At 44.4% G+C, this 27,625-nt stretch overlaps 1 long non-coding RNA gene across 1 annotated transcript; it reads left to right on the top strand.

Moving 5' to 3' along the window:
* The first annotated feature begins 1,017 nt into the window (after positions 1 to 1,017).
* On the top strand, positions 1,018 to 26,904 carry LOC140740402 (uncharacterized). The gene is made up of 3 exons (XR_012101843.1): positions 1,018 to 1,403; positions 14,942 to 15,006; positions 26,652 to 26,904. It is a non-coding gene; the product is annotated as an uncharacterized lncRNA (long non-coding RNA).
* The last annotated feature ends 721 nt before the right edge of the window (positions 26,905 to 27,625 follow it).

Raw genomic sequence — 27,625 nt, 5'->3', positions numbered from 1 at the left:
TTGATGCTAATCAAGAACCTATCTATCTCTGCCTTAAATACACCCAATGGCTTGGCCTCCACAGCCACTCGTGGCAACAAATTCCTCAAATTTACCACCCTCTGACTAAAGTAATTACTCCGCATTTCAGTTCTAAAAGGACGTCCTTCAATTCTGAAGTCGTGCCCTCTTGTCCTAGACTCCCCTACCATGGGAAATAACTTTGCCATATCTAATCTGTTCAGGCCTTTTAACATTTAGAATGTTTCGATGAGATCCCCCCTCATTCTCCTGAACTCCAGGGAATACAGCCCAAGAGCTGCTAGACTTTCCTCATACGGTATACCTCTCATTCCTGGAATCATTCTCGTGAATCTTCTCTGAACCCTGCAATCTCTGCATCTTGAATACACGTGAATACACTGGAGGATTTAGCTTTAAGTTGAGAGGGAGAGGGTTTAAAGGGGATTTGGCAGTAACGTTTTTTTTCCACACAAGGAATGACAGGAACCTGCAAAGCAGGGTCCAGGGGAAGTGGTGAAGGCAAATATGACAGGTTTACTTCAGACACAAGAGATTTTGCAGATACTGGGACAACACACAGAAAATGCTGGAGGCTGGTGGTAGAGGCAGACGTATTTGGACCACTTAAGAGACTGGGCACATGGATGATAAAAAAATGGATGGTTATGTGAGAGGGAAGAGCTAGATAAGTTAAAATGCCAGCACAAGTGTGGGCTTATCTATTTATTTAGAGATACAGCACAGTCACAGGCACATTCGCCTCAGCGAGCCCGTGTGGCCCAATCACACCCATATGACCAATTAACCGGAGGAAACCCACACAGTCACGTACAGAACGTACAAACTCCTTATAGGCAGGGGTGGGATTTGAACCTGAGTCACTGGCACTGTAAGGTGATGCACTAACCACTACGCTACAGCGACATAATGTTTCATGTTCTGTGTGCACGGCGTTAAAGGCCTACGGGAAGGCTTTCAGCTCAAGAGGCCGAAGGAGCAGCTGGAGCGCTCCTATGGGCTCTGCAAAGGGTTAAAGAGGAAAAGAAAACTGAGCTCAGCAAAGTTGTTGCAACATTGAAAGGCCACGTACGTACAGGCAGGAACAAGCCTGGGAGGCTGAGCGGGGGAAGGGAGCAATGGTTGCGAGGGAAGCATGCCGTTGAGTTTAAGGTGTGGAGCTCCACTCCCTGCCTGTCAGCGAGAGATAAGCCAAGGCAAGAAAGGAAACCCGCCCTTCAGCACTGCAGCCTGGCCTCTCCTTTTATGGCACTGTTTCCTGTTCAGCTTTGGCATTTTTCCATTCCCAGAAACATGCTGAATCTACCACAAGATCTGCGAGTTCAAGCTACAAAACTGAAGAGGGATTGAAAGGACAGCTCAACCGGTCAGAGCCACAGAAGGTATTTCTAGAATCTGAAAAGTCCCAGAGTATTTTTACACAGTTTTGTGGCTACATTACTCCTGAATTCAGATCACAAAGGGGAGCTGGCCGCTGAGCCAAGATTTAGTGGGACTCAGCAACACATAAATTCAAATTAAAGGGAGTATGAATTTAATTTCATAGCTCACCTAGAAACCTGGTGACATTCGTTAACCCAGACTACTAAACCTTGGCTTTAAGATGATAAGACATTTGAGCAGAATTTGGCCACTTGGCCATCGAGTCTACTCCGCCAATCCATCATGGCTGACTTATTATTCCTCTCAACCCCGTTCTCCAGCCTTTTCCCTGAAACCTTTGACACTGACTAAACAGGAATCTAACAACCTCCACTTTAACTATACCCAAAGACTTGGCCTCCACAGCCATCTGTGCAATGAATTCCACCAAATCACCACACTCCAGCTCGTCACCACCATTCCTCCTCATGTCTGTTCTAAAGGGATGTCCTTGTATTCCGAGGTTGTGCCATCTGGTCTTAGACTCTCCTACTACAGGAAATTCTCTTCATATCCACTCTATCTAGGCCTATCAATATTCAATAAGCTTCGCTGAGAGCCCCTTCATTCTTCTAAAGTCCAGCAAGTACCAGACTCAGAGCCATCAAATACGCACGTTAACCCTTTCATTCCTGGGATCATTCCCGCGAACCTCCTCTGAACCTTCTCCAATGGCAGCATGTCCTTTCTTCAGTAACGGCTACAAAATTGCTCTCAATGCTCCAAGAGCAGTCTGGCTTATAAATCCTCAGCATTACATCCTTGCTTTTATGGTCCAGTCCTCTCAAAGTGAATGCTAACATTGCATTTGTCTTCACTATCATTGATTTTATGGAATCCAGCACGATTCCCTTTGCAACTCTGATTTCTGAGGTTTTGAAAATATGCCTTTATTCCTTCTATCCAAGTGCATGATCATGCACTTCCCTACACTGTACTGTCTTTCGTCTGAGCCAAGTCTATTAGGCCTTGGTGACGCATTATACATTCAAATTAAAGCAAGCGCAAATTTAGTTGCAGACCTCACCCGGAAGACACTGGGTCACTAGAAACTCATCTTCAGGGAACACACTTCCTGTGACAAATGGTCACTGAGGGATTTGGGAAACCTGTAGAAATGTACTCCCAGTGACAGTAATAAAGTGTTTTCAAAGCATTGCATGCAAATCTTGGTTCAAGGAAAACAGGACAATCGGTGTGTTTCGTCGTTTCCATGGTGACTCAAGGTGGGGCCTGGTTCTCCTTCTTACAATTTATTTCTGTGCAAGGTGCAAGGTGCAAACTTGCATGTGTTCTGTTTCACTCCTGGCACCTAATCGCTTGAAGGAAAGCCAAACTAATTTCCAGAAGATTCCAGTGGTACATTTTCCTCTCAGTATTTATTTTAACTAAAATAGAAAATTTTTACTCCAAACTTTGTGCATACACAGTTCACCAAAACATGGGCAGGCTTCGCATATTTTAAGTTAATACATAGCTATCATTGCTGTGGTACACAGAGTAATTTCACTTTGTCGAAGAATGGAACGTAGGTTGCCCTCTCACACGTTATGTGCAAAGATGGATGAAGGGAAGAGGCCGTAGCCACAGTCCGGCCTATGAGGAGAGGCAGAGAGGGAAAGGGAATTCCAATTCATGTCTGTCAGTGGGAATGCGAATTTAAAAGGGGCTACATGAGATGCCAGAACTTGAGAAGGCTGAGGTCTGAGAGGGTTGCAGGAATGCAGATCACAGTCACGAGAGGGATAGAGATGAAGGGTGAAATTTGGAAATGCGAAAGTGAGGCAATGCGTCTGCGTGTTCCTTTCTTCACTGGGCAGTTAACAGAGGCAGCTGACAGCAGACAGTGTTGTGAGGGGAACCTTCAACAGAATATCACGCTTAAGCTATCAAATCATTCTGGGCCTGTACTCACTGGAGATTAGAAGAATGAGGTGGGATCTGATTGAAACCCGATTGAATCTTTAAAGGTCAAGCTAGAGTAGACGTGGTGAGGATGTTTCTTATAGTGGGAGAGTCTCGGGTTAGAGGACACAGACTCAGAATACACAGATGGCCCTTTAAAACAGAGATGAGGAATTTCTTTAACCAGAGGGAGGTAAATCTGTAGAATTCATTGTCATAGACGGCAGTAGAGGCCAAGTCATTGCGTGTATTTGAAACGGAGGTTGATAGGTTCTTGATTAGTCAGGGCATCAAAAGCTACAAGGAGAAGGCAGGAGAAAGGGGTTGAGGGGGGTAATAAGTCAGCCGTGATTGAACAGTGGAGCTGTCCTGATGGGCCGATTGGCCTCATTATGCGCCTATGTCTTATGGTCTTACAACAGGCTCGCACAGTTAAATGAGGCTTGCCCTACTTTCTGACTCTTCTACGGGAGATATTGACTTCTGCTGTCTCATTGCTTCACCACGCGAAACTCCATCAAAGGAAGCAGCATCTCACACGCAGGAGCGAAAAGAGGAATAAGATCGGAGAGTAGCTGCTTCACAAAGGGCAACCTTCTCCTCCCATCGCTGGAACGACGCACCTTCGGGCGCCAACCAGCCGCACAATTCTGAGAGCAGCCCACCGCCAAACGAAGTGGAGCTGCTGGCAGATAATGAGCTGGGATAGGTGGAAGGGGACGGAGGGAGGGAGGGAGGGAGGAATGGAGGGGGTGGGTGCAGAGCAAAAGGAGGAGTTAATTACAAAAAGTAATGCAAACTGAAAATATGAATCACAGGAAGCAGCTCGCACTTGGACAGCGAGTAACCACTTGGACAGAGCCCGTTGCTGTCGGAATAACTACACACTGAAGCTCAAGAGGAAGTGATGTGATGACATTGGAATGCTGTGCACAACATTGGGGGTGGGAAGGAAGTGATTTGGTGCATTGGAATTCCTTGTTTGGATCAGGTACGCCGGCAAAATCCATGCCTGGTGTTGCTGTGGTTAGAGTGTAATTCATTTGAATGTGTAAGAGTTTCAGTCAGCACAGACAGCTTGAGTTGATATATCCAGATGTTCACAGGCCGGCGATGTGCTCAAACCAGAGAAAAATAAATCCCCAGCACAATGAGAAGTTGCAGAAACTTAATTCCACAAGAAAAATATTTTTTTCTGCATTTTCATAAACAAAGGGATAGATTTCGACATTCAGTGCTGCTGTTTCCATGTACTTGTAATCCAGCGTCCGTTTCTGACCAATAACAGTGATTGGGGCACTGGAGTGGGAAAAGGAACTTCCTTCTATAAGGCCTACCCCTGTATGATTGATTTATCAGGTTCAGCAGATGGAGCAACGGCCATGAATACCCTTTTCTTCCAGCTGTGGTTTAGTGGGCAGCACTGTTGCCTCTGAGTCAGAAGGCTCTAGGTTCAAATCCTGTTCCAAGAACAAAAACGGAAATCAAATTTAAAAAAAAGCTGCAGGCATTGGAAGTCTGAAATAAAAGGAGAGGGCTGCGAACAGATCTTTGGTCTGAAACATTAACTTTCTCTTTCAGAGGATACTGCCGGACCTGGTGAATATTTTCAGCAAATTTTAACTCCAAGTGCTTAAGATCTGAGGCGCTCTCAGAGATGGTGCCTTCGAGTGAGAGCTAAAAACAAAGTCCTGCCCGTTCCTTCAGCTGTTTGTACAGTAGTTCAAGTTTAAGGTCAGGCTTATTATCATGCAACCATACACGTGTATACAGCTAAACGAAACAATGGTCATCTGGGACCAAGGTGCAAAACACAGTACATATATCACACACAGCACATAAAATAATAAAAACATTTGTAGGTGTACAAGTTGACATAAAGTGCATAAACGACATAGAGTTAAATATACCACAGTATACTGCTATAGACAATAGACAATAGGCAATAGACAGTAGGTGCAGGAGTAGGCCATTCGGCCCTTCTAGCCAGCACCGCCATTCACTGTGATCATGGCTGATCATACACAATCAGTCCCCTGTTCCTGCCCTCTCCCCATATCCCTTGACCCCGCTATCTATAAGAGCTCTACCTAACTCTCTCTTGAATGCATCCCGAGACTTGGCCTCCACTGCCTTCTGGGGCAGAGCATTCCACATATCCACCATTCTCTAGGTGAAAAAGTTTTTCCGCATCACTGTTCTAAATGGCTTACCCCTTATTCTTAAACTGTGGCCTCTAGTTCTGGACTCACCCATCAGCGGAAACATGCTTCCTGCCTCCAGTGTGTCCAATCCCTTAATAATCTTATATGTTTCAATCAGATCCCCTCTCATCCTTCTAAATTCCAGTGTATACAAGCCCAGTCGCTCCAATCTTTCAACATATGACAGTCCCGCCATTCCGGGAATTAACCTGGTGAACCTACGCTGCACTCCCTCAATAGCAAGAATGTCCTTCCTCAAATTTGGAGACCAAAACTGCACACAATACTGCACAAACTGCACAAAGGACCTCTTTACTCCTATACTCAATTCCTCTTGTTATAAAAGGCAGCATGCCATTAGCTTTCTTCACTGCCTGTCATAAATAACCTGTACTGGGTGGTAGCAGGGTGTTCAGAAGTCTCACAGCCTGGAGGAAGAAGCTGCTACCCAGCCTAGCAGTCCTCCTTCATATACTGTAGTGCCTTGTGCATGATGGTAGAAGGTCAAAGAGATTATGGGACACCTGGGAGGGGTTCATGGCAATGCTGAGGGCCCGATGAATGTAACGCTTTCTGGAATACTGTATTTTCCAGATGGGTGGGGTGGGGAGGGGGGGGGGGGAGTGAGATACGGTCACAATCATTTGTAAAGCAGCCTTTCCAGAAAGTAATTATTGGTGGTGTCCTGACTGTAATGATCCTACCATCAGCATTCCTGAAAACAGATTATCTGGCCAGTATTACATTGGTTTATTGAGCTTCCTGTACTTGTTAAATCATTTATTTACTTGCTACATTACATTTAGCTCATTGGGTCAAAGCCAGATCCCGGCAGTGCTACCCCGCAGTCCCTTTGCCCCTCCTTCTTCACTTCTCCCCTCTCTGACAAGCCCTTCTCTGGACCAGAATCAGGTATATCATCACTCACGAGTTACGATCATTTAAAAATATAACGACGTAATGCTAAAGAAGAATAGTGAGATCGTTTTCATGGGTTCAGACAGACAGACAGACATACTTTATTGATCCCGAGGGAAATTGGGTTTCGTTACAGCCGCACCAACCAAGAATAGTGAAGAAATATAGCAATATAAAACCATAAATAATTAAATAATAATAAGTTAATCATGCCAAGTGGAAAAATAAGTCCAGGACCAGCCTATTGGCTCAGGGTGTCTGACACTCCGAGGGAGGAGTTGTAAAGTTTGATGGCCACAGGCAGGAATGACTTCCTATGACGCTCAGTGTTACATCTCGGTGGAATGAGTCTCTGGCTGAACGTACTCCTGTGCCTAACCAGCACATTATGGAGTGGATGGGAGTCGTTGTCCAAGATGGCATCCTCTTTTCAGACACCACCGTCAGAGAGTCCAGTTCCACCCCCACAACATCACTGGCCTTACGAATGAGTTTGTTGATTCTGTTGGTGTCTGCTACCCTCAGCCTGCTGTCCCAGCACACAACAGCAAACATGATAGCACTGGCCAGCACAGACTCGTAGAACATCCTCAGCATCTTCCGGCAGATGTTAAAAAACCTCAGTCTCCTCAGGAAATAGAGACAGCTCTGACCCTTCTTGTAGACAGCCTCAGTGTTCTTTGACCAGTCCAGTTTTTTGTCCATTCATATCCCCAGGTATTTGTAATCCTCCACCATGTCCACACTGACCCCTCAAGGGCCCTTCAGAAATCTGATGCTGGAGGGGAAGATGCTGCTCCTAAAACGCACAGTGTGTTTCTCAGGCTCCTTTCCCTCCTCCCAGATGGTAGTAACGAGAAGAGGGCATGCCTCGGATATGAGGGTGTTTGAAAGAGCTGTATAAGATTATGAGATAGCCTTTTTCCCAGGGCAGCAATACCCAATACCGGAGGATATTTGTTTAAGGAGAGTGGAGGGCAGTTTAGGGGAGAGGTCAGGGGCACGTTTTCTACACAGGTGCCCGGAAAGACCGGCTCGGTGTGGTGGTGGAGGCAGATACAGTAAGGTCATTTAAGAGACTCTGAGATCGCCGCATAGAAAAATGCAGGGATAAGAGCAAAAGGTAAAATTGATCATGGAGTGAATTGAAAGGTCGGCACAACATTGTGGGTCAAAGGGCCGATTCTGTGCTGTTCTGTTCCATGTTCTAAAGGAGATGTGCAGGGCAGGGATACTACAGGGAGTGGCAGGTGCCTGGAATGTGCTGCTAGGTGTGGCAATGGAAGTAGACATGACAGCGGCATTTAAGAGGCTTTTGGAGATTAGTGAGAAGATTTTAGAGAATCCTCAGTTGATAAAATGAAATAGTTGAGCCAACACTTCACCTGCGAGTCTGTCGGGGTCATTATTGTGTCCAGTGCTCCCAGCAGTGTGACATGATGCAGACTGGGGGGGCCCGTTTCATCGAGTACCTTCACTCTGTCCACTGCAAAATTACAGGATTTCCTGTTGGCCACCCAATTCGATACCTCAACAGAGGATTGGGTCCCTCCAGTCTGAAGATGGAAAATAGACCACAGTAACTCAGAAAAATTGAAAAACAAAGCATAATTGAGATTGTCATAAGTATGTTGCACCCCCAATTGGAAAATATACTCCCACATTTATTACTTCCATGGGCAATGGTTTAACTGAGATTTAACATTCACTTCCATCTTCTGCAAGTGGTCAACTGTACCCACATTACAAATATGCATCTGATAATTGCAATTTAATTAACCTGATCTAGCCTTATGATTATGTCAGTCAGTGTCTCCATTCATCTCAATCAACCCTCTCACATTCTAATAGGTTTTCTCACTTGGGTTCAGATTTATTAGTGGTATCAGAAAGTTCATTTTCCGCATTTTTTCCGTTCTCCTCATGACCCGTGGTGGCTTTCTGGGGCATTTTTCTCCTGGATGAAGCTACGGCTTCACGTTCTGCTCAAGTCGCTCAACCATAAAGCCCAGCTATCACGCAGATGTGGGACCTAGAGGGTGCTGAAAGGTTAGAGGATGCTGCTAAACTGAAGAGCTAGGCGGTTCCATCCACGCCTTCAACCTCATTCAGCTCTCCTGATGAGGTCTCCTCTACGTCGGCAGAAACAAGCACACAGAAGGCATCTAATTTTCAGAGCACCACCACTCTGTCTGCCCTGAGCTGCCAGCAGAAGTGGCAGGTGCAGCTTCAATTGCAAAACTTGAGAAGTTTGGGTAAGTACATGGATGAGAGGGGTATGGAGGGCCATCATCTAGGAGTAGGTCGATGGAAGTAGACAGAAAAATGGCTGGCATGGACTAGATGGGCCAAAAGGTCTGGATCTGTGCTGCAGTGCTCTATAACTCTTACTCTATGAGCTCCTGGTTTCTTAGCATTCCAATTGCTCGTCCTATTCCCACACCAGCCTGTCCACCCTTGGCCTTCCCCACTACCAGAGGGAAGTCCAACACAAACTAGAAGCACAGCACTACATACTCCATCTGAGTACTCTACAACCCAAAAGACACAAGCATTGAATGTTCTAATTCCAAGTAACCTTATCTCCTGTGTTCCCTTTTCTCTCTCAACTTCTGATCCTCCAGTTTTTGTTCCTTGTCCCTCACTCCCTCCAGACCCCATTCACCTATTTTCATTCCCCCTCTCCCTCCTGGTCCCATCCACCTACAACCCCCATGTCTCACCCACAGGATCCCCTTCCCCAGATGGTCCCATCTGCTCCGTATCTCTCCCCTAATGGTTCCCATTATCACCTTCCTTCCAGCACCGCTACCCATGTGGTCCTGCTGATCAACCTCCAGCCCATATTGTGTGAATATATGTAAGCAGAAATATATACTGTAGAAGCTGAATATATGGTGCTGTCCCTCCAGTTTGTGATTAGCTTCTCTGTGGCAGTGGAGGAGGCCAAGGACATTGTCTAGAACACAACAGACAATAAATTAACGCTCCAGCCCATTTGTCTATGCTGAACTGTTATTCCGCCATCAATCGCCCCACCAACCTGCACCTGAACCACAGTTCTCCTTACCCCTCCCATCCATGTACCTATTGAAATTTCTCTTAAATTTTTGAATTGAACCCACATGTAGCACTATAGAAACATAGAACAAGACAGCACAGTACGTAAGGCCCTTCGGCCCACAATGTTGTGCCGACCCTTAAACCCTTCCTCCCATATAACCCTCCCCCTTAAATTCCTCCATGTACCTGTCTAGTAGTCTCTTAAACTTCACTAGTGTATCTGCCTCCATCACTGACTCAGGCTGTGCATTCCACGCACCAACCACTCTCTGAGTGAAAAGCCTTCCTTTAATATCCCCCTTGAACTTTCCACCCCTTACCTTAAAGCCATGTCCTCTTGTATTGAGCAGTGGTGCCCTGGGGAAGAGGCACTGGCTGTCCTCTCCATCTATTCCTCTTAATATCTTATACACCTCTTTCATGTCTCCTCTCATCCTCCTTCTCTCCAGAGAGTAAAGCCCTAGCTCCCTTAATCTCTGATCATAATCCATACTCTCTAAACCAGGCAGCATCCTGGTAAATCTCCTCTGTACCCTTTCCAATGCTTCCACATCCTTCCTATAGTGAGGCGACCAGAACTGAACACAATACTCCAAGTGTGGCCTAATCAGAGTTTCACAGGGCTGCATCATTACCCCGCAACTCTTAAACTCTATGATTCAACTTATGAAAGCTAACACCCCATAAGCTTTCTTAACTACCCTATCTACCTGTGAGGCAACTTTCAGGGATCTGTGGACATGTACCCCCAGATCCCTCTGCTCCTCCACACTTCCAAGTATCCTGCCATTTACTTTGTACTCTGCCTTGGAGTTTGTCCTTCCAAAGTGTACCACCTCACACTTCTCTGGGTTGAACTCCATCTGCCACTTCTCAGCCCACTTCTGCATCCTATCAATGTCTCTCTGCAATCTTCGACAATCCTCAACACTATCCACAACACCACCAACCCTTGTGTCGTCTGCAAACTCGCCAACCGACACTTCTACCCCCACATCCAGGTTGTTAATAAAAATCACAAAAAGTAGAGGTCCCAGAACTGATCCTTGTGGGACACCACTAGTCACAACCCTCCAATCTGAATGTACTCCCACCACCATGACCCTCTGCTTTCTACAGGCAAGCCAATTCTGAATCCACATGGCCAAACTTCCCTGGATCCCATGTCTTCTGACTTTCTGAATAAGCCTACCGTGTGGTACCTTGTCAAATGCTTTACTAAAATCCATGTAGATCACATCCACTGCACTACCCTCATCTATATGCCTGGTCACCTCCTCAAAGAACTCCATCAGGCTTGTTAGACATGATCTGCCCTTCACAAAGCCATGTTGACTGTCCCTGATCAGACCATGATTCTCTAAATGCCCATAGATCCTATCTCTAAGAATCTTTTTCAACAGCTTTCCCACCATAGACGTAAGGCTCACTGGTCTATAATTACCCGAACTATCCCTACTACCTTTTTTGAACAAGGGGACAACATTCACCTCCCTCCAATCCTCTGGTACCATTCCCGTGGACAATGAGGACATAAAGATCCTAGCCAGAGGCTCAGCAATCTCTTCTCTCACCTCGTAGAGCAGCCTGGGGAATATTCCGTCAGGCCCCAGGGACTTATCCATCCAAATATATTTTTAACAACTCCAACACCTCTTCTCCCTTAATATCAACATGCTCCAGAACGTCAACCTCACTCATATTGTCCTCACCATCATCAAGTTCCCTCTCATTGGTGAATACCAAAGAGAAGTATTCATTGAGGACCTCGCTATTTCCATAGGCTCCAGGCACATCTTCCCACCTTTATCGCTAATCGGTCCTATCTTCACTCCTGTCAACCTTTTGTTCTTCACATAATTGAAGAATGCCTTAGGGTTTTCCTTTACCCTACTCACCAAGTTGGCGCATGGCCAAGTGGATAAGGTGTTTATCTAGTGATCTGAATGTTGCTAGTTCGTGCCTTGGCTGAGGCTGCGTGTGTGTCCTTGAGCAAGGCACTTAACCACACATTGCTCTGCGATGACACCGGTGCCAAGCTGTATGGGTCCTAATTCCCTTCCCTTGGACAACATTGGTGGCATGGAGAGGGGCAACTTAGGCAACTGCCGGTCTTCCATAAAAAAACCTTGCCCAGGCTTGCGCCCTGGAAACTTTCCAAGGTACAAATGGTCTATCAAGACTAATGGAGGCCTACATACATACACACACTCACCAAGGCCTTCTCATGCCCACTTCTTGCTCTCCTCAGCCCCTTCTTAAGCTCCTTTCTTGCTAGACTCATTTGCTCCTTGCTTCCTAAACCTTATGTATGCTGCCTTCTTCCATCTGACTAGATTCTCCACCTCACTGTCACCCATGGTTCCTTCACCCTACCATTCTTTATCTTCCTCACCGGTACAAATTTATCCCTAACATCCTGCAAGAGATCCCTAAACATCGACCACATGTCCATTGTACATTTCCCTGCAAAAACATCATCCCAATTCATAACCGCAAGTTCTAACCTCATAGCCTCATAATTGGCCCTTCCCCAATTAAAAATTTTCCTGTCCTCTCTGATTCTATCCTTTTCCATGATAATGTTAAAGGCCAGGGAGCGGTGGTCACTGTCCCCCAGATGCTCTCCCACTGACAGATCTGTGACTTGACCCGGTTCGTTACCTAATACTAGATCTAGTGTGGCATTCCCCCTAGACAGTCTGTCAACATACTGTGACAGGAATCCATCCTGGACACACTTAACGAACTCTGCCCCATCTAAACCATTGGAACTAATCAGGTGCCAATCAATATTAGGGAAGTTAAAGTCACCCATGATAACAACCCTATTATTTTTGCACATTTCCAAAATCTGCCTCCCAATCTGCTCCTCAGTATCTCTGCTGCTACCAGGGGGCCTATAGAATACCCCCAATAGAGTAACTGCTCCCTTCCTGTTCCTGACTTCTACTCATACTGACTCAAAAGAGGATCCTGCTACATTACCCACCCTTTCTGTAGCTGTAATAGTATCCCTGACCAGTAATGCCACCCCTCCTCCCCCTTTCCCCCCTCTCTATCCCTTTTAAAGCACTGAAATCCAGGAATATTGAGAATCCATTCCTGCCCTGGTGCCAGCCAAGTATCTGTAATGGCCACTACATCATAATTCCATGTATGTATCCAAGCTCTCAGTTTATCACCTTTGTACCTGATGCTGTAGATATGCTAGTATGGGAATAGGAAGGGGAAATAAAATGGACAGAAACACTCGACAGGCAGAGAGTGGAGAGGGAAGAAGGAGGAAGAATAGAAGGAGTCAGGGATATAGACCAGTTCAGTTCCTAGCATGCAACTGAAATGCCAGCTGATCGGCCTTAAACATTGAATTCCTGACATTGTAGCGATCTCTAGCCATTCCACCCCTGAGCAAACATTTAATCTTAGATTGCCAAGATGTCAAGGATGTTTCCCTTCTCACATTCAACTGGTTTTGCCTGTTTGAGTTCACGTGGTGCGAGACTGAAAGCAAACTGCAGTTTCAAATACAAATCATCAGAACTGCTTTTGTGCACTTTTAATCCAAGAGCATCAAGAAAAAAAGCATCAAGTCGGCAAGTCTGAAAGTCAAAGGCCAAAGTTCAAAGCCCCGTGGAAAGAAAATGCAACTCAGTTTACCTGCTGTCAGTGCAGACCATCCCCGGATTATGAATGCCCCACTTATAGACACTCCATCTTACCAACAACTTGCCATAACATAATTAATTCAAAAGTCCAATGTATAGTAAATATACATAATGTATGTTCATTCCTAGAATGAGTTCCATCCCTCTCTCATTTCTAGTAATTATTCTTAATCAGTCTTATGTGTTTTTTATGTGCCACTCATTACAATACTTTAGAGGCATGGTTGATATATCAAGTGATTTGTGTGTATTTTCTGACATACTGATTAAGTCAGTTTAGGGCAGGTGGTTAAAAACAGAACCCATCTGTTACCCAGGAATAGACCATAAGACCATTAGATATAGGAGCAGAATTAGACCATTTGGCCCATCGAATCAGCTCCACTATTCCATCATGGCTGATCTAATTGTCCTCTCAGCTCCAACCTCCTGTCTTCTCCTGTCTTCATGCCCTGTCTATCAAACTCTGCCTTAAGTATATATAAAGCCTTGGCCTCCACAGCTGCCTGTAGCAAATAATCCACAGATTAACCATTCTCTGGCTAAAGAAATTCCTCCTCACCTCCATCCTAAAAAGATGCCTGTCTATTCTGAGGCTGTGCCCTCTGGTCTTAGATTCTTCCCCCATAGGGAACATCCACTCTATCAAGGCCTTTCATCATTCAATAGGTTTCAATGAGGTCACCCTTCATTCCTCTGAATTCTAGTGAATACAGGTCAAGAGCCATCAAACGCTCTTCAGATGACAAACCATTCAATACTGGAGTTATTTTTGTCACCCTCCTTTGAACTGTCTCCAGTTTCTTTCTCTTCTAAGATCCTTTCTAAGATAAGAGGTTCAAAACTGTTCACAATCCTCCAAGTGAAGCCTCACCAATGTGTTACAAAGTCTCAACATTACATCCTTGCTTTTAAATTTTTCTCCTCTTGAAATGAATGCTAACTTTGCATTTGCCTTCCTCACCACAGACTAAACCTGCAAATTAACCTTTAGGGAATCCTGCACAAGGACTCTCAAGTCCCTTGCATGATCCACAATTTTCTGTTTTCCTTTCTCCTTCTATTTAATTTTACGTGTTCAGTTATTCGAAACCACTATGCCTTTGTTCATCTTGGTGGAAGCTTTGTTCATCTTATTGGCCGATATGTCCAAAGGGCAAAGGCCCAATGACTTTGAGTTTGGAAGTTTGGGCCGCAGCAACACTCTAGCTTGGTGATTCCCAGGGTTGGTGGTCTGTGCACATCCATAGTTCAACAGCCTTCAAAGTCTTGTGTTTGTTGAGTCTTGAGGTCGACATCAAAAGTCGAAGACTGAAGTCGACAAGTCTGGAAGCAAGGCCCTACGTCCAAAACCTTTGGGTGGACATGTCTGGAAGTTGGAGGCCCAATGTCTGCAAGTCCAGGCCAGAGTCCCAGAGGCAGCTTTTCCTGGGGATGAAGGCCTGTCTTATTGTGTGAGTGTGTGCAGGGTTGGAAGGGGGGGGGGGAAGAGTAAAGGGGGTCGTTTTGTTCTTGTTGTTTTGTTGCTCTTTTTGTTGTTGCTGCCCGTGTTGTTCTGCTGAACTTTCTGGGCACGCTAGATGCATGGTGACACGTGCAGGCTGTCTCTAGCACGTCCTTAGGTGGTGCTGGTTGTAAACAGAGCCAACACACTTCACTGTATGCTTCTATGTACTTGTGATAAGGAATCTTTGCAGATTACAAAAAACCTTTATCTTCCTTCATTATTGGTATCAACAGAACCTGCTGTCAGCTGGATGTCCCAGGGCAATGGCCACTTTGAATACAGAGGGCACCCTTATAAGGTGAGTAGAGGAAAGTTTATGGAAGATGTCTGAGGTATCTTACCACAGAGAGTGGTAAGTGTCTAGAATTCACTGTTGGTTGTGTTGGTTGAGGCTGCAATATTGGGGACATTTAAGAGACAGTTTGGTAGGCACATGGATGTAAGAAAAATGGAGGGTTATGGGCTATGTAGGAGGGTACTGATCTATAGTCCACACTCATTATACCTGCTCGTTAATGCAAATACCTTATCAGCCAATCCTGTGGCAGCAAGACAACAGGTAAAAGTGTGCAGGCATGGTCAAGCGATTCAGTTGTGGTTCAGAACAAACGTCGTAATAGAGCAGAAATGTGATTTAAGTGACGGTGGAATGATTGTTGGTGCCAGATGGGATGATTTGAAGTTTCACAGGAACTGCTGATCTCCTGGGACTTTCTCGCACAGCAGTCTTTAGAGCTTACAGAGAGCGGTGCCTAAAACAAAAAGCATCCGACGAGCAGCAGTTGTGTGAGCTAAGATGCCTCGTCAATGAGAGAGACCAGAGAAGAAAGGGCAGATTGGTTCAAGCTGACGGAAAACGCAGACAACCAAGAGTTACAAAGGTGATGTGCAGGAGAGCATCAATCAATGCACAACATGAACCTTGAAGTGGACGGGCTACAGCAGCAGAAGACCAGTTAGCGAGTGCATGTTCTAATACAGGCATATGTCGTTTCTCTCCAGGTAACACGTACCCATGTGGAAATGTATCATTGCTCTGTTATCAGTGCAGACTCCAAATCCTGAAAATCCCCCTGGTGACATAACCTCACAGCCCTAGCGACCATGGTTCCATCCTGACCTCGGATTCTGTCTCTGAGGAGTTTGTTTGTTCTCTTTGTTACCGTCTGGGCTTCTTCTGGGATCTCTGCTTTCTTCCCACTCCACAAATATGTCCTTGTAGTGTAATGGCCTATTGTAAATAACATCTGGTTATGTCAGAGATTGATCAGAGTGTACGAGAGATGAAGTCTGCAATCAGTTATTCAGACTTACCGACTTTGAGTGCAAAGTTGTTGCTGCAACACCACTCAACCAGCTGATCTCTCTCGCTCCTGTATCCCTTCTCATCGCCACCTGAAATCCTGCCAACAATAGATGTGTCATCAGAAAATGTTTTATTGCCATTTGAGCAGAGCCTAGACACACAGTCGTGAGTGTTGAGGGAGTAGGCCTGTGGGCTAAGTGCACTTCCTTGAGGTGAGCCAGTGTTGATCAGCAAGGGGTGAAGATGTCATTTCCGATGGTTCTTCAGTGAAGAAGTCGAGGATCCAGTTGCAGAAGGAGGTACAGAGGTATAGGTTTTGCAGCTTTTTCATCAGAACTGTAGGAAAGATTGTGTTAAACACTGAGCTGTAGTCAATGAACAGCAGCCTGACTGAAGTATTAATATTGCCCAGGTGATCCAAGGCTGCATGAAGAGCCAATGAGATCACATCCACTGTAAACCTACTATGGTGATAGGCAAATTGCAGTGGGTGTGGGGGCTTGCTGAGACTGGAGTTGATACGAGCTATAACCAACCTCTCAGAGCACTTCATCATCATAGATGTGAGCGCTACTGGACAATAGTCATTAAGGCAGATCACCCTGCTCTTCTTGATAGTATTGTTGCCCTTTTGATGCAGTTGGGAACTTCTGACTGTAGCAAAGAGAGATTGAAAGTGTCTTTGAATACACCTCCAGTTGGTTAGCATAGGTTTCAGAGCCCTACCAGGGTCACCCTCTTGTAAGATGATCCGATGTTGTCAGCCTCTGAGACAAACATCAGCTGTTCACTGGAGCTGGTATTTTCATAGCTATCATTTTATTCTCCTTTCCAAAGCATGAATAAAAGGCAATGAGCTCATCTTGGAATTCAGCGTCACTGCCATTCAAGACATTACGTTTCGCTTTGTAGGAAGTAATGGGCTGCAAACTCTGCCAGAGTTGATGTGCATCCGATTCCACCTCTAGCCTCAATCAGGATTGTTCCTTTGCCCTTAAGAAAGCCCTCCAGAAGTCATACATGGCCTTCTTGGATGGTCTTGGATCACCAGACTTGAGTGTCACAGATCTAGCCCTCAGCAGAATTAAAATCTCCTGGTTCATCCATAACTTTTGATTTGTGTCTGTTAAACCTGGAGTAAGGTAAAGGGTCAGCACAACTCTGTGGTACGAAGGGCCTGTACTGTGCTTACTATCCTGTGTTCTGTGTTCCATGTTGCATCACACTGCCCCTTCTCGTAGTCTCTGAAAGAGATATCAGAATGATGGACTGGTATCATAGGGAGTGGTTGAGAGATATAGCAGAGAGGATGCTGGAGAAAGACGAGGAAAAAAAAGGAATAGAATGTATTGCTCACATGATTTAAAGTTCAGAGCGGAAGAAAGCTTGAGTATAACTGAAGGAACAGATTGGATGTGTTGAATACAAAGTTACACTCAATAGACACTTTATTAGGTGCACCTAAGCACCTGCTTGTTAATGGAAAGATTCAAAAGGTAATCACGTGGCAGCAACTCAGTGCACAAAAGTATGCTTATCAGGGTTAGTCACTGATCAGACTAAATGTCAAACTGGGGAAGAAATATGATCTAAGTGACGTTGACCATGGAATGATTTGTTGGTGCCAGACGGGGTGGTTTGAGTATCTCAGAAAATGCTGATCTCCGGGATTTTCATACACAACAGTCTCTAGAGTTTACAGAGAGTAGTGAGCGAGACAAAAAAATCATCTAGAGAGTGGCAGTTCTGTGGGTAAAAATGCCTTGTTAATGAGGAAAGTCAGAGGAGACTGGCCAAACTGGTACAAGCCTACGGGAAGGTGACAGTAACTCAAATGACCACACATTACAATAGTGGTGCTCAGAAGAGCATCTCTGAATGCACAAATGTCAGACCTTGAAGTGGATGAGATCCAGCAGCAGAAGATCACAAGCCACTTCCTTTAAGTACAAGAGGTACCTTATTAAGTGGCCACTGAGCGCATGTACCATTTCATGTACTCGGACCCTTCGTGGTGTTACTTTGGCTTAGCAGCATTTAAACAAGTCCTTTTGACCTGCTTTCTAGCATTTAAAAGATTTATAAAAGATTGTATTAACCTTACAGGCGATTTACAGTATCAGTGCTGGACGATGACTGAGAACAGATTGAGGTTCTGACACACCAGAGGCTGTTTACAACAGTCAACTTCTGCAGGGAATTAAACAAGTGTGATTCAGCTGCTTTTGAGTTTGGTTGCAGGCTTGTAATTTCACACTGTGTCAGTGTGTTAAGACTTCCCATGTGTTGTATCACTCAGGAGCGACATTCCTTTCTCAGCCCCCTGCCTGAGCTCTGATCTTTGCAGCCTGAAACCTGAAGGGAAATTCAGCTTCAAAGCCAATTTAGCAATTCTGTCGAAAGTGAAAGAGCGACAGGTGCTGGGAATCTGAAAGAAAAACAGAAAGGCTTAGCGAGTCAAGCAGCATCCGTGGAAAGAGAAATGGTTAATGTTTCAGGAAGTCGGAGCCTGATTCTAAGAACTGGGATAATGAGAAAACAACACAGTTTTGAGTTGCAGAGAGAGTAGGAAATGAGGCAAGTACACACACAAAATATCTCCAACAGGGATGTACAAATGATTCAAATGTTTATGGCAAATAGATTAAGAGAGAGAGAAGCAGTTATTGCATTACCTACAGGCCGGGGACTGTAAGCTGACAGTCGGGGGCCAAGGACTGGTGGTGGGAGGCCCAGAGGTGGCCTGTCTTAGTTGGAGGGAGGGAGTAGGTGGCCGGGTAGGAGGATGGGAAAGGGACTTGTTTTTGCCTTTGTTGTCATCGTACTTGCTGCTTGTGTGGATCTGGTGATCATGGCGAGCGTGCTGGCACAGACTTGCAGGCTGACCCCAGCACATCCTTGCGTTGTGTTGGTTGTTAACGCAAACGACGCATTACACTGTATGTGACAATCTACACGTGAAACTGAATCTCAATATGACTCAGTTTCAAGGGGTCTACAACTTAAGTTCTTCTTATTTTTTATTTCTTTATTTGATTGCTTGTTTGTTTGTTTGTTTATTTATTTATTTATTATGACTACTATTATTATTATTTTTTTTTGCATCTGCGCAGATTGTCTCCTTTTGCACATTGGGTGTTTGTTACTCTTCGTCTGTGAGTAGTTTTTAATTAATTCTATTGTATTTCTTTATTCTACTGTGAGTTCCCGCAAGAAAATAAACTTCAGGGTGGTATATGGTGGCATATATGTACATTGATAATAAATTTACTTTGCACTTTGAACTTCAAGCTATAGAGTTTTATAGGCAATTAAATAATTTTTGGTGCAGTTCAATTCAAGAATGGGAGTCAAATTTCACATCAGCTGTTTCCCACAAATGGCATATGCGATAAGGAGCAAGAAATGTCATTAGTGAGGCTTACATATTAGCCACGGCTTTTCACATAGAAGGTGGTGGATATATTGAACAGGCTGCCAGAGGAGGTGGTAGGGACAAACAATTACACGGTTTAAAAAGCAAAAGAACAGGCAGTCAGATACGGAAGGTGTGAAGGGATATGGAGATAATTCAAGATAGTTTATTGTCATACACCAGTGCACAATTGTAAATGATTGTTACTCCAGATCCGATACAGCATAAAAACACAATAAATATAAACACATAAGATTATTTTATATACATAAACTGGTTGTATATACGTGCATAAAGTGAGGCCAGTATCTCTGACCCTGGCAGGAAATGATAAAGTTGTGGTGATGGGGACAGTGGTGGGGTGGATTATTGGGTGGAGGTGTTGGTCAGCCTGATGGCTTGGAGAAAGTAACTGTTTTCGAGCCTGTTGGATGCCTCGTAGCCCGATGGGAGTGGAACAGACAGTCCATGAGCAGGGTGGGTGGGATCATTCATGATGTTGCGAGCCTTTTTCCGGCACCTTTCTGTACAGACGTCCTTGATGCTGGGCAGTTTTGTGGCTGGAATCCACAGAATAAATATGGGCCTTGGAGGAGTGGAGGAAATCACTAGTGCATGAACCCCCATCTCGAATAGCTGCCTACTGGATGGCTATTCTATTGCTTTAGGACTCACTGAATGACCTTCTACCCCAGGCAGCACTGATCCACATAGACTAGCACCTTGGGGGTTCCATCCCAGATACAACCATTAACCGTCGACATAGGAAACCAGGTATATTTCTAACCCAGACACCATCTGGTGTGTGTTTTCACAGTGTTGCCATACATTATAATCCTGTATCTGCTGTCACGGACTGTCCAGACTGACAGAAGAAACCACCTGAGATTGTACAAAGCAGCCGTACCCAAGGGAGAAGTTCCGAGCCACCTGTAGCAGTAAGGACAGTATTCCAGACAGAGTCAGTACTTCCAGGAGGATTTGGGGTGGTAGGTCTCTGGCTGGGACTGGTGTTGCATTGGACAGATTTAAATACCTGTTTGTTACCCTCCTGTCCACCGCAGTGAAGACAGATGGGGTCAGCAAAGCGAGGCATCACAAGCTGGGTTGAAAGGCCCACTTCGGCGATGCACAACTTCATGACTCTGTGATTTAACGTCGTCAGCAGCCTCGCCAGAACTCAATATGGCAGCCCACCCCAGCACGACATTGCTGATCAATAAGGGGTTCTGTGCCCTTTATTGACCATGGTCTGGCAGTGAATTCAGCTCGGGCAGATGCACTGGAAGTCTCTCCTTCTGCTGGCTATGAAGTCCTGCAGAAATGTAAATCCAGTTGTTTTCGAGTGTAGTCCCACGGCACAAATTTGTTCAGTTGCTGTGTGATTTCTTAATTATAGTGGCAGGAAATGGAACAGTCGTTCTGGAGTGCTTTCCTATGGTTATGGCTTGGTTCCATGCACTTTCCTATGGTTACATGATTTGAGCAGCATAAAGGAAGCAGCTCTTAACTCATTCTGTACCTGTCCAGGAGCATTTAACAGGAGAGCGTAGCTTTATTCTGTACTTAACCGTTCCAAACTTGTGCTTGCTGAAGAAATTGCTGGAATGACACAGTGGAACGTGTACGTGGAGAGGATGTATCCAACAGTGGGAAAGTCTCGGACCAGAGAGCTCGGCCTCAGATTAGAAAGAAGTCACTTTAGAACTGAGGAGGGAGAGGGTAGTGAATCTGAGGAATTAATTGCCACTGACAGCTGTGGAGGCCAAATCTTTGGGTATATTTAAAGTGGAGGTTGATAAGTACTTAATTATAAGGGTATCGAAGTGGTAACAAGGCTAAGTAACAATAAACAGTTGGGCACAGAGAGAATCTGTATTTGCTGACAAATACCTTCATGTCTCAAATAACAAGCTCATAAATTCACAAACGAAGTACCTGTGTGTACACCTGCTAGATTTCCCTGACTTTCCTGAATAGTCAAAGGATAGAAAAGGTAATACCCGGGCTAAAGAGTTTACGCTGATCAAGTGTTCCTTGTAGTCCCGATCCACTCTCCACCTGTCCAACACGGGGTCGGTCACACCCATACATTCTTCTCCAGAGCTATCACTGTCTTGCATTTGAAGCCTCTCCTTTTATACACTTTTCTTACCAGTTCAAATGTTGCATTTCAATCTTGCTGGCTTCAGACCATCTGACTGACCCGTGTCACCTTCTTGTTGGTTCTGGTCCAAGCCAGCATCCATTTATTGTGCCCTCTTCCACAAGTGACCACTGGTAACTTATGGCTCTTTGTTCTAAATCAATTACCAAACCAGTAACCAGCTGAAATCCCACAGGGCAGACACAGACCCCACCTGCATGTTATATCATAGCAAAGAACACCTCACACATAACTTCTTATTTGGAAATCATTTCCAGTCCAGCAGATTACCTGGAGCATAATTGTCTTTACTTTAAAGCACTGATTCAGCCAAGCACAACCAGTTTACAAAATGGAGAATACAGAGCAGGTTAACAAAATAGCAGCCTCAATTCCTTCAACCTCTTGGCCAGAAGAAAGTAAATTGGCTTGTCTACTTCCACGGTCCATTCATTTGAATTCACTGTTTTGTAGAGAGTACATTTCTTTCTGGCCAACAAAAGGTTACGGGGAGAAGTCAAGAGGATGAGGTTCAGAGGGAAAATAAATCGATGATAAAATGGCAGACGTTGCTTGACATGGAAAGGCTGATGCATTGGCAGCCCCGCACGATCCTTGACAGATCGGGGTCAGGGTCCAGTGGTATGGAATGCAAGATGATTGGGAACCCTTCACTGCTGCAGCCTTCCTCCACCTTCACTGCTGTTGCGATGTGTCATTATCTCCTGCCAACACTACCAGTGAGGTCTTGGTCGGATCCTCTCCCCTTGACCTCACAACTACGGGTGACCCTACCAGGAGCTAAGCTCCAGACAGAATTTCTCTTGGGATCTCAGGAACTCATAAGCCTCTCCAGCAGGACAAGCTGATGGTCCTCAGTGACGTGATATTACAATGACAACACTTCCAATGATATTGGGGTGCACTGAGTTTCTGAAGTATGCTGAAGCTGTTCAGGGTCTTTCTCATATCATCATGATGAGGAATATAGCAACAGCTTTATTCTGTACTGATTGACGCTGAATAAAGAACAAGAAAGAAGCAAAGAATTTAAGTCTCACCAGATGCTGTCTGACTTGCTAAGTTCCTGCAGCATCTTCTGTCTGTCCCTCAAGCTGTAGAACCATTCCTGGTTCTAACAAAAATTATATAATTATCAAATTGTCAGTTAAAATAGTTGCAAAATGTGGGGAGGCTCACTGTAGAAATGGCATGCATCTGGGATTCTATTAAGAAATGCAGAGCCCCAAGATACACTCCATCCTAGGTACCGTATTTGTTCAAGAGGCAGCACCTCAAGAAGGCAGCATCCATCATTAAGGAGCCTCACCATCTGGGACATGGCCTCTTTGCATTATTAACCCTGGAAGAAGATACAGGATCTACACTCAACATATTAGGAACACCTTCTCTCCCTTCACCACCAACTTTCTGAACAGTTCACAATCCCACAAGCATGACTCATTATTTGTCTTTTGCTCTATTTGTTTAACTTTATAACTTAGAGCAATTTTTATGTCTTGCTTTGCTGCTGCAAAACAACAAATTTCGCGATGTAAAATAAATCTACCAATTCTCCGGCTGTCAACAGAGAACGTCACTGCCGACTCCAAACTTCGCTGTCTGTACGGAGTTCTGAACGTTCTCTCCGTGGCCGCGTGAGGCTCCTCCAGGTGCTCCAGTTTCATCTCACATTCCAAAGGCGTACGGGTTATGATTAGTGAGTTGTGGGCATGCTACGTTAGCACAAAGAATATGGCGCCACTTGTGGATCTTCTCCAAGCACATCCTCAGACTGTGTTGGTCGTTGACACAAATGATGCGTTTCATTTTTGGTGTAAATGTGACAGATAAAGCTAATCTAATCTAATCTAAGTGGCTCAGCTCCTAGCATGGGTACGTAAGAGCAGATCAGAGGGTGTGTATCCTGTGTGTTGCAAAACTTTTCTACAAAATAAAAGCCAGAAAATGAAGGAGTCAACTCCACTTGCCTGCACAAAAGCAGCTCGAACACTTGAGAAGCTAGATGTGATCCAAGGAAAAGCATACTGCTTCACCCCACCTCCCCAAACATTTGATGCTGCCACCATGAGTGCATCCTGTCTGTAATGTTTGTCATTTACAAAATGGGCTGCATCTATTTGCTATGTTCTTTGGCAGCACCTCCCAAACCACAAACTCTACCACCAAGAAGGGTACAGGCAGCAGGTGCATGGGAACGCCACCAGTTGTAGGCTCCAAGTCACACACCATCCTGACTTCAAGACTCAAGGTTCAAGAGTGCTTTTTTAAATTTTTCTGTACGTGAGTGTAAAGGACAATGGAATGATTCCTACTCCGGATCCAGTGCAGCGTGAGAAGAAACACAATAATCATAAGAACACAGGTTTTATAAAACAGGACAAGTATAAACACAAATGCAATCCCATAAAAAGTCAATGTACAAGTAACTGTTTGAGCATAGTCATAAATACAAAGATTATCTTATAAATATAATCTTGAAGAAACACACAGTGGACACTTCATGAGGTACCTCCTGTGTCTAATAAAGGGACCACTGAGCATATGTTTGTGGTCTATTGCTGTGGTGTCCCACCCACTTCAAGGTTCAACATGTTATGTGGTCAGAGATGCTCTTCTGCACACCACTGTTGTAACATGTGGTTATTTGAGTTGCTGTAATCCTCCTGTCAACTTGAACCGGCCTGGCCATTCTCCTCTGAACTCTCTCATTGACAAGGCATTTTCTCTAACAGACCAGCCACTCACGGGATTTTTTTTTTGTTTTTCACACCTTTCTCTGTAAAATCTGTTGTGCTGGAAGATCTCGGGAGATCAGCAGCTTCTGAGATACTCAAACCACCCTGTCTGGCACCAGCATTCATTCCATGGTCTAAGTCATGTAGATGACAATTCTTCCCCATTCTGATGTTTGGTCTGAGCAATAACTGAACCTCTAGACCACATCTGCATGGTTTTGTGCATTAAGTTGCTGCCACATGATAGGCTGATTATATATTTGTATTAACAATCAAGTGTGTGAAGTGGCCACTGTGTGTAAAACCCAATGTAGAAGTAGTTGTTTGAGTATGGCCATATAGACAAAGATTCACTTATAAGTGCACCGTAATCTTAAATATAAGCATGAAAATGGAATTGCCGTCCTGGTTTGTCACTAGTTTAAATAGTGGGACTGCCTCCCCAACACCATAAGAGCATCTTCACCAGAAACAAAGCCGTGGTTTAAGCAGACAGCACACAGCCATCACCTTCACAAATAACGATTAAGTGTGGGCTGTAAATGCTGACCTTGTCTGCAATCTCCAAGATCCATAAATGGATAAAGTGGATGCCAGTAACTGTAATAGCTCAGCATTTAAAAAAAAGTCACCCATTGAGACAGCAGCATACACTGCTGTTGAAATAAGCAATGCTGAAGACTGTAACATCAAAAGAGCGAGCAGTTTGTCTCTACTCTCGCTGTGGCAGGAGCGATAGCTCTCTCTCCCTTGTTAGCGAGAGAGAGAGAGGGAGAGCTTGTGGCATGTCGAACTATTGGGGTGAACAGTGGTTCTTGATAGACTTTAGATCATGGTCTCGTTGGGGCTTTGCTATTCCTAGTATGGCAGGTGGTGGTAGTAGGGGGAAGGCTCTGAAGCATTTTCCTGAGGCAGGAGGGGAAGGGGGAGGGGGGCAGACTGAAGCTTTTGCTGCTACTTGTGCATGAGAGGGGTGGGGCCTTGGGGTTCTAACATTTTCCTCGTCATTCATCCTTTGCTCTTTTTTTCTGTTGAGTGGATATCTGCAAAGAGTAAGAATCTCAGGTCGTACATTCTCTGATATTAAATGGAACCATTGAACCATTGCTCTGTCCCCCAGTGATGACTGCTATCAACTTTTATTAGTGTACCACCTTGGCTCTGTGTTTAATTAGCTAAATGCCTCTGTATAATCAATGTCTCGCCCTCTGGGTGAAATTTGTTGATCTCTGAAGTATCAGAAAACAATCTTGGCCTGTGAAAATTGCAAAGCAGCAAAACCCAAAATTGTATCTGTTGAAGGGCTGAAGTAAACAGAAACAAACAGAATCTTGTTCATCAGAATTCTCAGTAAATGAGGTTTCAAGAAGACATCTTAAACTGGAAAATAAACCAGTTATTTTGAGGCTGCCTGTATACCGAGCTGTAACCACAATATCACCAACAAGGAAGGATATTGATAGCAATCAAAGTCACTCTCATTTGTCTGGTCCTGGATGCCTGACAGAGTGTAACTTAACAGCTTGATCAATGCTACATAAGTGCATGAATTTGTTTCTTTCTTGACACCAACCCACCAGCTGTTTCTTTTTTTCTGAAAATATTAATAATTGGAGGTGCCCATAGAAAAACAGAGAACTTGGCGAGTTAGATTGAGGACTGTTTGATCATACTGTTCAGGCTGAACAAGAGGCTTTGAGGCAAGGACCTGCAGTAACATTTTAAGTGTGTTTAATAAATTAAAAACAAAGCACAAAACCAGAAATAAGAAGATGCAATCTGTGAAATACATAAGGTTGGAGAGACGACGAAGGAGATTTCTTTATCCACAGGATGAGCTATGGAGGCTGAGTGATTGAGGTCATTCAGTTATTGAACTTCTGCTCACTAAGGGAATGAAGGATTGTGGGAATAGTGTAGAAAAGTGGTGCTGAGGTATCTCAGCTATGATCTTGATCAACGACAGGGCAAGTACAACTGGGATAGGTAAACAAGTCTCACCCCTATGTCTCCTCTCCTATCAGATTCTTTCTTCTCCAGCCCTTCACATTTTTCAACCTAGCACCTCCCAGTTTCTCATTTCATTTCCACCCCCCTCCTCCCCTCACACCTACCTCTCCCTTCACCTGGCTTTACTGATCAGGGTTTGATTTCTGCCACTGTCTGAAAGGAGTTTATCTGGCCCCACCCAGCACAACACTTGGTGATCTGATATGATGCAAACAACATATTTCACTGTATGCTTGATGCTTTGGTGTGCATGTGATAAATAAAACTAATCTTTAATTTTTAATATTTTCTTCTTGCTCTTTATTAGTAAATATTCATCTTCTTCCCGCAACCCTCCCCACCATCGAGGACACTTTCAACAGGTGGTGTCTCAAGAAGGCAGCGTCCATCACTAAGGAGCCCTATCACTCAGGACATACCCTCTTCTCATTACTACCATCAGGGAGGAGGTACAGGAGCCTGAAGTCCCACACTCAATGTTTTTATTGATTCTGTTGTATTTCTTTGTTCCACTGTGAATGCCTGCAAGAAAATGAATCTCAAGGTCGTATATGGTGATATGCAAGTAATTTGAAAATAAACTTATTTGAACTTCGACTCCAAACTTTGATTGTGGCTGCTACAGAGGTTAGGACAATGGCGGGTTTGAAAATGAGAATGGGAATTTGAAAATAAAAACTGTTCTGGGAGCCAAGAGATGATATAACAAGAACCTGATTCGAGTTAAGACACCAGTTGCTATTATATAGTACATCAAAAAATACTATTACCAGTGTTCAGAATGGCATTTGATGTTCCTTTTATTTTAACCACAGAATCCTAGAATTGCTCCAGCATGCAGGAGAAACAATTGCCCCATCACATCCATGCTGGATCATAACGGAACAATCCAAACTGTAACATTTCCTGCTCTTTTCCCAATCTAATGAAAATAATTTTTATTGAGTGCCTATTCACTTCAGCAGTAAGTTCCAGATCATAACCACACTGTTTATAAAATGATCTTTCTCACATCCGTCTTTGCTGTAGCTTTTAAATCTGTTCCCCTTGTCCGTAAACCATCTGCTTTATCTAAAGAAATCAGATTATTCCAATTGGAATCCTACATCATGTTGCAAAAAAACCCCCACAAGCTATACTGTCACAACTGCCTTAGATTTCTGGTCAATTTAGCTTGTTCGTTTTATGGTTCCAATTGCTGTAAGTTAACATAAGAGCATAAGAAATAGCAACAGGAATAGGCCATTCGGCCCTTCATTTCTGCTCTGCTGTTCAATGTGA

This window comes from Hemitrygon akajei, chromosome 16 (genome assembly GCF_048418815.1).
Source record: "Hemitrygon akajei chromosome 16, sHemAka1.3, whole genome shotgun sequence".
NCBI classification, from domain to species: Eukaryota; Metazoa; Chordata; class Chondrichthyes; order Myliobatiformes; family Dasyatidae; genus Hemitrygon; species Hemitrygon akajei.
This window is presented reverse-complemented; position numbering and strand designations above follow the sequence as displayed.